Source organism: Scyliorhinus canicula, chromosome 1 (genome assembly GCF_902713615.1).
Source record: "Scyliorhinus canicula chromosome 1, sScyCan1.1, whole genome shotgun sequence".
Lineage (NCBI taxonomy): Eukaryota > Metazoa > Chordata > Chondrichthyes > Carcharhiniformes > Scyliorhinidae > Scyliorhinus > Scyliorhinus canicula.
The window spans coordinates 25340525-25351342 of NC_052146.1; positions in this window are offsets into that span (position 1 = coordinate 25340525).

A 10818-nucleotide genomic window follows, 5' to 3' on the forward strand; every position below is an offset into this window, starting at 1 on the left:
AGCAGACATAGGAGAGACACAATTGCATGATAATTATAGAATGGAATGTGAAGAATGGTGAAGAGTGGAGAGGTGGTGCTGCCCCTAACGCTGGTCCAGAAACTCTGAATTGAAATCCAATTGAAGGAGTGTTCACAACACAGTTCATAAGGCTGATCGTCAGCTCAGGAATCCTTTCACCATTTCCCCACCATTCCCCAAAGGGTCAAAAACTGTGTGGGAGTGAAGGTAGGCTCAAGGAAAACTGGCAAAGGGACTTACAGAGCACCTGTACCATCTCGAATCACATTGGGTTAGCTATTATCCAGACTTGGAGCCCTACCAATTTTGAGCTTTCCTAATCTATCCAAGATGACAGAACTATTTATTTTAATATTAATAAAGCTGTTAAATATCATTTAAAATACCATCAGTGCTACAATTCAGACAGGCAGGCAGTGAGGGTTGAACTGGAACCAGGTTTTTGTACACTGACGAGCTTTCATGGACAAAGACACATTGCATATCATTAACTTCCAATCAAAACACCATGGCTTCAGTCTGCTTCTGTCTACAAATCCTTAGTTAATGCCAATCACAATTAAACACCCAGTTAATATGTAATTAACATACAGAAGTATAGTCGCTTTGCAGCTCTGCTATCATATGATAATCAGATTGAATCTGCCTCTCATATCTTTCCTGACCCTATATGGTCCTTAATGGTCTTCTGAACTCTGTCAGAGCTGAAAATACCTTTTCTATAATGGCTACACTCACATGCCTTCTTCTTTTCCACAGATTTCTTGGTTACTATTATTTGGGGCAGTTCTCTGCACGTGACCATCTTCCATGTTCTCCTGAATGTTAACAGATTCTGGGTGAATTGGATAGCACTGTCCAAAAGTGGGCAGAGAGTTTACCGCGTACTGAACCAACATTCCCCTCCTTCAGCAAACACTCCCAAACACCACCTGGCCATTCAGTGGTGTGCTGTTTGTGGAAGATCACCGTGTGCAAGTTGATTGCTGCATTTGTTTTCAGAACAACAGTGAATATTCTTCAAAATCATCCCTCGGCATCAACTTTGGGCTTGTCTGAGGACATGAAATGTTTAACAAAATTACAAATTTGTTCTTTTGATGGTCACTTTGTATTACATTGAGATACCAGTTTAGTTTTATAAAGTGAACACATACTGTATTAATAGATAGCGGATGCACATTGTTAATAAAATGTATAGATTTTGTTATATATCTTCGGTATTAGCCCAGCATGGGTGGCCCTGTTGTCACATGAGAGCACATCAGGCAAACCTGTGTGGGTCTCCCAAGAGGGTCCATTGTTCAAAAACACTCAGTGCTAGATTGGGGGACCCGGCATCAGGAAGGGGCTGCATTGAGAGCCAGCACCCCCTGTCCTTGCCTTCCCTATGCCCCCAACCCCGTGATCCTGTAAAACCTCTCCTGCGATCAGTTACCTCTGGCCTGGGTCGCCCCATCTTCCTAGGCATCTTATGGGTGTTTTTTCGGCAGCAGCCACTGCCTTCCCAGTGGTGCTACTGAGCAACAGAGCTGCTGGCCTTCCCATCCCTGGAGCCCAGATCTGGTGGACAGTCGGCCGGTGACTGCTCAATAATAATGCTAATCTTTATTGGTGACTCAAGTAGGCTTACATTAACACTGCAATGAAGCCACTGTGAAAATCTCCTCGTCGCCACACTCCGGCACCTGTTCAGGTACACTGAGGGAAAATTTAGAATGTCCAAATTACCAATGAGCATGTCTTCCGGGACTGGTGGGAGGAAAACCTCATTAACACTACACCCCTGTATTCTTCGCCCGATGCCGGTGTTATGTAGTTACATTGTGTACCTTGTGTTGTCGATCCCATGTACTGAGCTATGAGAGCTGGCTCTGCTGGCTATCTCTGAGTTGACTCTGCCTCCTCTTTAAATTCTAGTCTTCCTAAGATGTATTAGCTGTTTTAGCTCGGCTGCTATGTCTTATCTTTCCCATGACCGAGCGGGCTTTAAGCTCACTCTGCTTGCTTCTCTTGTTCCTTCTCTCCTTCTCAATGAGTTCTGGTAGTTCCTGCTCTGGTCTCTGGGTTTATATTCTCTTTCTAACAGTTATTAAGTTTTTATGACTTTATTGTAAAGTAACTATTATTTGATTTTGATTGTAAAAAGTATCTTTGATCTAAACATTCTAATACAACTAAGTATTTATTTTGACATGACCTCACCTCTCAGGTCTCTGATTACATTGTTTCCTTTGTGATGTTCAAAGTTCCTTTGTGATATTCAAAAATGCTTTGGTTTCAATAGAGGTGTGAATTTTGGTTTGGTTCCTGTCATTTCTATAGTTTTATTTTCCAATTGTGTCCCCAGCTCATAATTTTGACTTTGATTTTAGCTTTAAATTATGTTTCTCGTAGACTAATAGTCTCCAGTTTTCTTTAATTTACTTGGTGTTAGCAGAATTTCACACCTAGAATTGTCATCAAATTCAGCTGAACCTGAAGGTGTGAAACATTGCTTTTAGCTGTATGCTAAAATCCACTTGGTTATAACTTGAAAGGTTTACATTTATCACTTAACTCAACTGAAACCCTCATCCATGCTTTCCAGATGCTTACTAAGATGGTTACTTTCAATGAAGGTGTGAACCATTGTTTTTAGCTTCATACTAAAATCCTGTTTTTGCTAAGCCTGCTTGGCTAAGGCTATCTGCATTTTACAATCCTGCTCTTTGCAGCTGCTATTAACCCTTCATGGGATCTTTCCCTGTATCCTCTCATGTTTCTCTCAGACCAGATATTGCCAGAGTTCCATGTTTCAAATGACACATCTTTCCATGTTATCAATTACAGGGTGCGGGGCTCATGAGGTATGGGGAAAGGTGTGAGGTGACCAGGAGGCCGGCCTCTGGCTTCCATTCTGGATGAGACCTTGAAACAGAAGGCAGGAAGGTGACCAGCCCAGCCTGGGGGGGGGGGGGGGGGGGGGGGGGCAGAAGATGTTTGGGGTTGGGTTGGAGCAGGTGGTGGTGGTGGGGAGGGGGGGGAAGGGGGGTTGACGAGCATGGCTGTCCAGGGGTCTTAAGTGTCATGGCCAGGATGATGCAGCCTGAGTAGGTACGGTGCCTCTTAGTCTTGCCTATCCCTGATTCGGAGAGTAATTGTGCCCCCTGATATTCTTGAGACTCAAGCTCGTCAAACTAATTGGCCATCATGAGATAACTCTTAACAATGCCAGCTGCCTCAAGAATGAGGGTGAAAACCCAGATTTCAAGGGTAAAACATTGGGTTCAGGGGATCGGGATGGGGAGGGAATCATAATTACCAGACCCCAGCACCTGCCATGGAGCAGAGCTTTTCAAAGTGTGGGTCATAACCCCGTGGGTGGTCACTGGCAGGTGTCAGGAGGTTCGTGGAGCAATCGGTCGCGCCGTTCCCACGGTGGTACTGATCGCGAGAGAAGCGGCCAACAGCTGCTGCCAGCATTTTTATTGAGAATGGTGGTCGCTGCCACCTTAATAATAAGGAAATGAGGCTGTGTGCAACCTTCCAACCAGAGGTGGCAGCAGTGAGAAAGTCATGTGCCCTGCACGTAGAACTGACGTCAAGTACCCTCTATGTATGTGTTTTAGGCGCCAAATCACAGAGGAGAGCTTCCTCCATTTTCTAGCTGCTGGCAAGCAAGACAAGAGGACTGTGAAGATTAATTGTTTTCTTACAAGTAAGAAACGGCCAGAGTCTCAAGTAGGTAGTGTAACTACTGGACAGGATTTCACAACTGAATCTGCTGGAGAGAGCTGCGCAGGAGAGTCCAGGACAGAGCAGTGCTAGTGTTAGCTCTGTCAGAGCTCCAGGGCCTCTGGTTAAAAGCTTGCAAAGAAGAAACTTAACTGGGGAACAAAGCAGTAGAAAGATGATTTCTTGAGGTATGGTTTTGTCAATTGTGCCAATGCAAATAATGATTCAAAGCCTATGTGTGTTATATGCAGGGAAGTACTGACAAATGAGAGAAGTTTCAAATTTTGAAAGAAAAGTGGTGGTCGAAAAATTTCTTTTGAGGTTGAGACCCCAGAGTCAGTTATTAACTTACAGCTGAGTCCAAATGAAAAGACTTCGCTGCTGTACCTGACTTGTGACAGCACATTAAAAACACGCCAAAGAGGATCCATTAGCCCTCAAGATATACATAAGTGTCCAGTTGACCCTGCACGTGCAGGATGAGTGACCATTGTAACAGCCTGTCAGAACCCCCACTGATGTGTACATTAAGGAAGGGTTCCACAGGCAACTCCGAAACAGTGAGGGCATTGACCAGGAACCAAGCAAGCTAGTGAATGGGAAGGGCATCAGATGTGTGAGCAAGCGCTAGCCATCGGATAAGGTGGACGATAAGAGCAGCAAAACACAGGGAGAATCCAGCACCAGGAGGACAAGGGGATGCAAACAGGCATAAGGGCCGGACACAGCACAAGCTGTAGGGGGTTCACAGGTGAAGGAGACCGAGAGTTTACAGGACCCGGGTGTCCTTCATACAGCTGTCAGACAATGTATGCCACAGGAAACTCCGCCTCAACAGGGAGACAGTGCGGCACCTGTATGACATTCTTCCCAACTGGGTGCCATGTGGAGGAGGAGGGCGCCTGTACCCTGTAGTTGTGAAAGTGACATCATCCCTAAACCTCTATGCCACAGGATTGTTCCAGGACTCTGTAATGATATGTATAGTCTAAGGAGAGTAAAGGGTTAACAAGATGATGTATATGTCTGTCAACACTAGATAGCATCATTGAGTAGTCTTATAAAAGGCTGTGTCTCTCGGCATTCTGGGAGAAGCTGTTGGAGACGTTGATGAAGGATAGTGTGAGGATGAGTTAGAGAGTAGGTTATATATCAGAGAAATAATTAATTACTGTATCATAGATTCAATGCTATTATTTTGATAGCTGTTACTCAGTAGAGTGTGCAAACCATTTGTAGTGTAAAAATAAACGAGCTTTGATTTAAACTAATAGATTTATCTTCTTGTAAACACCACAAACTTTGGCTATCTTGGAGAACAATACAAGTAACATAACATGAATACCAGTTGTGGAAATTCCGGACAGACTCAACGGGTGAACTGTGTGGCATCTTGCAGTCCATTCACCCACAAATGTATCCGTTGGGATCATGGGTGCACTCTATGCCAAGGCATCAGACTACAATAGTTTCAAACTTGCCCAGTCCAATCAGGTCGAGGAGGCTACGGGATTCGGGACCATATCTGGAATACCGCAGGTGCAGTGGGGCATTGATGGTACTCATGTGGCGCTATGCACCTCGTGGCATCAGGGAGCCCCGACTATTAAAGGCTAGCACAGTGGGGCAATGGCTAGCACTGCTGCCTCACGATGCTGAGAATCCGGGTTCGATCCCGGCCCTGGGTCACTGTCCGTGTGGCGTTTGCATATTTTCCCCTGTGTCTGCGTGGGTCCTCACCCCAAAACCCAAAAAGATGTGCAGGATCGGTGGATTGGCCAGGCTCTTAATTGGAAACATTTAAAAAATAAGGAGTCCTGTTTATTCATAAAAAAATGGTTCCATTCCCTTATTGTCCAGATACTCTGTGACCACCAGATGACGATCAGGAATACGTACACGTTTTCCAGGAAGCTTGCAAGACAGTTTTCATCCCTGACCAGTCTCAAGTCCCTGGGATATTCGAAGTACCTCAGGCTGCAGGGAACGACTCGTTAGGGACAAGAGATACCTGCTGAGGTCTTGTTTGATAATGCCAGTGCGGAGGCCTGTGTCTGATACAGAGGCCTGTGACTGATGCAGAGGCCTGTGTCTGATGCAGAGGTCTGTGTCTGATGCAGAGGCCTGTGACCGAGGAGGCCTGTGACCGATGCAGAGGCCTGTGACCGATGCAGAGGCCTGTGACCGATGCAGAGGCCTGTGTCTGATGCAGAGGTCTGTGTCTGATGCAGAGGCTGTGACCGAGGAGGCCTGTGACCGATGCAGAGGTCTGTGTCTGATGCAGAGGCTTGTGTCTGATGCAAAGGCCTGTGTCTGATGCAGAGGCCTGTGACTGAGGAGGCCTGTGACCGATGCAGAGGCCTGTGTCTGATGCAGAGGCCTGTGTCTGATGCAGAGGCCTGTGTCTGAGGAAGCCTGTGTCTGATGCAGAGCCCTGTGTTTGATGCAGAGGCCTGTGTCTGATGCAGAGGCCTGTGACCGAGGAGGCCTGTGACCGATGCAGAGGCCTGTGTCTGATGCAGAGGCCTGTGTCTGAGGAAGCCTGTGGCTGATGCAGAGGCCTGTGTCTGATGCAGAGGCCTGTGACTGAGGAGGCCTGTGACCGAGGAGGCCTGTGTCTGATGCAGAGGCTGTGACTGAGGAGGCCTGTGACCGAGGAGGCCTGTGTCTGATGCAGAGGCCTGTGACTGATTGCAGAGGCCTGTGTCTGATTGCAGAGGCCTGTGTCTGATGCAGAGGCCTGTGTCTGATGCAGAGGCCTGTGACTGAGGAGGCCTTTGACCCGAGCAGAGGCCTGTGTCTGATGCAGAGGCCTGTGTATGATGCAGAGGCCTGTGACTGAGGAGCCTTTGACCGATGCAGAGGCCTGTGTCTGATGCAGAGGCTTGTGTCTGATGCAAAGGCCTGTGTCTGATGCAGAGGCCTGTGTCTGATGCAGAGGCTGTGACCGAGGAGGCCTGTGATCGTGCAGAGGCCTGTGTCTGCTACATAGGCCTGTGTCTGATGCAGAGGCCTGTGTCTGATGCAGAGGCTGTGACTGATGCAGAGGCCTGTGTCTGATTACAGAGGCCTGTGTCTGATGCAGAGGCTGTGACCGAGGAGGCCTGTGACCGAGGAGGCCTGTGACCGATGCAGAGGCCTGTGTCTGATTGCAGAGGCCCTGTGACCGATGCAGAGGCCTGTGTCTGATGCAGAGGCCTGTGATCGATGCAGAGGCCTGTGTCTGATACAGAGGCCTGTGTCTGATGCAGAGGCCTGTGTCTGATGCAAAGGCCTGTGATCGATGCAGAGGCCTGTGTCTGATACAGAGGCCTGTGTCTGAGCAGAGGCCTGTGTCTGATGCAGAGGCCTGTGATCGATGCAGAGGCCTGTGTCTGATACAGAGGCCTGTGTCTGATGCAGAGGCCTGTGTCTGATGCAGAGGCTGTGACCGAGGAGGCCTCTGTCTGATGCAGAGCCCTGTGACTGAGGAGGCCTGTGACCGAGGAGGCCTGTGGTCTGATGCAGAGGCCTGTGACTGAGGAGGCCTGTGACCGAAGAGGCCTGTGACTGAATGCAGAGGCCTGTGTCTGATACAGAGGCCTGTTGTCTGATGCAGAGGCCTGTGACCGATGCAGAGGCCTGTGTCTGATACAGAGGCCTGTGTCTGATGCAGAGCTTGGACCGAGGAGGCCTGTGACCGATGCAGAGCCTGTGTCTGATGCAGAGGCTTGTGTCTGATGCAAAGGCCTGTGTCTGATGCAGAGGCCTGTGACTGAGGAGTCCTGTGACCGATACAGAGGCCTGTGTTGATGCAGAGGCCTGTGACCGAGGAGACCTGTGGACCGAGGAGGCCTGTGTCTGATGCAGAGCCCTGTGTCTGATGCAGAGGGCCTGTGACCGAGGAGACCTGTGACCGAGGAGGCCTGTGTCTGAATGCAGAGGCTGTGACTGAGGAGGCCTGTGATCGAGGCAGAGGCCTGTGTCTGATGCAGAGCCCTGTGTCGATGCAGAAGCCTGTGTCTGATGCAGAGGCCTGTGATCGAGGAGGCCTCTGTCTGATGCAGAGGCCTGTGACTGAGGAGGCCTGTGACTGATGCAGAGGCCTGTGATCGAGGAGGCCGTGTCTGATGCAGAGGCCTGTGTCTGATGCAGAGGCTGTGACCGAGGAGGCCTCTGTCTGATGCAGAGGCCTGTGACGAGGAGGCCTGTGACCGAGGAGGCCTGTGACTGATGCAGAGGCCTGTGTCTGAGGAGGCCTGTGTCTGATGCAGAGGCCTGTGACCGAGGAGGCCTGTGACTGATGCAGAGCCTGTGTCTGAGGAGGCCTGTGTCTGATGGCAGAGGCCTGTGACCGAGGAGGCCTGTGACTGATGCAGAGGCCCTGTGACTGATACAGAGGCCTGTGTCTGAGGAGGCCCTGTGTCTGATGCAGAGGCTGTGATCGAGGAGGCCTGTGTCTGATGCAGAGGCCTGTGTCTGATGCAGAAGCCTGTGACCGAGGAGGCCTCTGTCTGATGCAGAGGCCTGTGACTGAGGAGGCCTGTGACCGAGGAGGCCTGTAACTGATGCAGAGGCCTGTGACTGATACAGAGGCCTGTGTCTGATGCAGAGGCCTGTGACCGAGGAGGCCTGTGACCGAGGAGGCCTGTGACCGATGCAGAGGCCTGTGTCTGATGCAGAGGCCTGTGACCGATACAGAGGCCTGTGTCTGATGCAGAGGCCTGTGACTGATGCAGAGGCCTGTGTCTGATGCAGAGGCCTGTGTCTGATGCAGAGGCTGTGACCGAGGAGGCCGTGACCGATGCAGAGGCCTGTGACCGATGCAGAGGCCTGTGACCGATGCAGATGCCTGTGTCTGATGCAGAGGCCGGTGTCTGATGCAGAGGCCTGTGACTGATGCAGAGGCTGTAACCGAGGAGGCCTGTGTCTGATGCAGAGGCCTGTGACTGAGGAGGCCTGTGATCGATGCAGAGGCCTGTGTCTGCTACAGAGGCCTGTGTCTGATTGCAGAGGCTGTGACCGAGGAGGCCTGTGTCTGATGCCGAGGCTGTGTCTGATGCAGAGGCCTGTGACTGAGGAGGCCTGTGATCGATGCAGAGGCCTGTGACCGAGGAGGCCTGTGACCGATGCAGAGGCCTGTGTCTGATACAGAGGCTGTAACCGAGGAGGCCTGTGACCATGCAGAGGCCTGTTACGAGACTCACAGTGCTATTCGGTGTGGTAATGAGGGTGCGTCGGCCTGCTAAAGATTGCGCTTTCCGCTACCTTGACAAGTCCTGTGGTCCCTGCAGTACAGAGGATCTCCCGCATCGTCGTGGTCTGTTGTGCCCTACATAACGGCACAGCAGCGGAGCGATGTCTTGATGATGATCAGGAGGAGCAGAATGTCTTCTGATGAAGGAGGAAGTCCAGGGCAGGGAGAGGCCATAGAGGAGGTATAGGATGTAGGCCAGGTGGTGGCATGGGTTGGCATTGCCAGGTGGACTAGGATGCCCGCATTGCTTCCTGCTTCACACAAACAACACCATCATGTTGTTCGAAGGCTCTACTCCTGGGTTACTCCATGGGATAGAGGGGTAGCTGGATTGAGCTCCAAAAGCCTCAACGCCATTGGGCACTTCCAGTCCTGGCGGCCCGCCATTGTCTGAACCATGGTGCTGAACCCTCAGCGTGATCCCTCAGGGACTGAGCCATGCTTCAGAGTTCTCCAGTTATGGCTCTAATGTCTTGCCCAGGTTTTCCACTGCAGACGCCACCCTTGCAGTGTTGGCCTAAGTGCCATGCATCGCTGACAACATCTCCAGCAATTGAAGGCTTTGGGACTCCTCCATGCATCACTGACAACTCCTCCTGGTATTCCCAGCTCTGGGATCCAGCAGATCTCCGATTGTTTGAATCCTGGAACACTCCTGTTTCTATCTAATGTGCTCAGAAGCATTGTGGTGCTCATCAGATAGTGACCCAGAAAGCTTGTCTGCTAACTTCACCCACCGAGTTGTGTCTCTGCAATGGTGGATGGTGGGGGTGATAGCTGACGCATCATCCATGTCCTCCTCATGCGAGGTGGTGTCCAGGGTGGCCGGAGGGTGGGAGGGAGGGGGGGGGGGGTCACTGGTGGTGGGCGGGCCAGGCTCTTTGTTAATATTCCTGCAGGGCAAGATACATGGCTTCAGTACATGGCCTGGTCAAAGGTTTGGACAACAAAGAACTCACTTGAGATTGGTCATCTGGATGAAGGTGCCGTGGTCCTCACTTTTCTGTCACAGGCCAACCTTGGTATCTGTGCAGACCTGTTTCTTGTCCCCCTATGCGAGCTCCTCGGCCATCTCCTTGAAAGGAGTCAAGATCCTTAGTTTGGGCATGTCTAATATCCGCTCATGTATATCATGAGATGCAGGCAGGCAGTGATTGACACACGGGATAACCAATTGAACACCACACGACACAGAACAACCAATCACCAGATAGGACACCACCACTATAAAGCCCACAGAGCATTAAGGCTCTCCCTCTCCTACAGGACACGGCTAGGGAGACAGTCGCAGTGACCATCATCACCATTTGATAGAGAGCTAGTCTGGTCAAGCCAGTAGGAGGTTATCAGTTAGGTTAATAGAGTGTCAACCCACAGCAGATTATGTACAGCAATCAACAGGTTCAATAAAACAGTGTTGGGACCATCTCCTGTGTCGGAAGCCTGTTTTTCATTTTACTGCATCCAGTTGCAGTCGATGTTAGACCAGCACAGATAACACATCAGGGCATTCCATTGCCTGTCTTCTTTGTCTCTCTCTGGTTGTGGGCTATCGTCTCCTGCAGAGATACAAAAGTGAATAATGTGAGCTGGATGCCGAACAGGTCAGAGGTTGAGGACACTGGCACGTCTGAGCACTACAGTTAAGCAGGGACGGGTCCTGATGAGGAATGCTGGGAGCTGGCCTTGAGGATTCTGATGGGAGGTCGGATGCTGGGAACCTGGGAAGTGGCGGCATGTGGATTAAAGCTCAGTAAACATTCTGCTGCCATATCTGAACTCACATCAAGTCCTGCTCATGCCTGTGCTGCTGACTGAGATTCATTTCTGGTTTAACAACACCT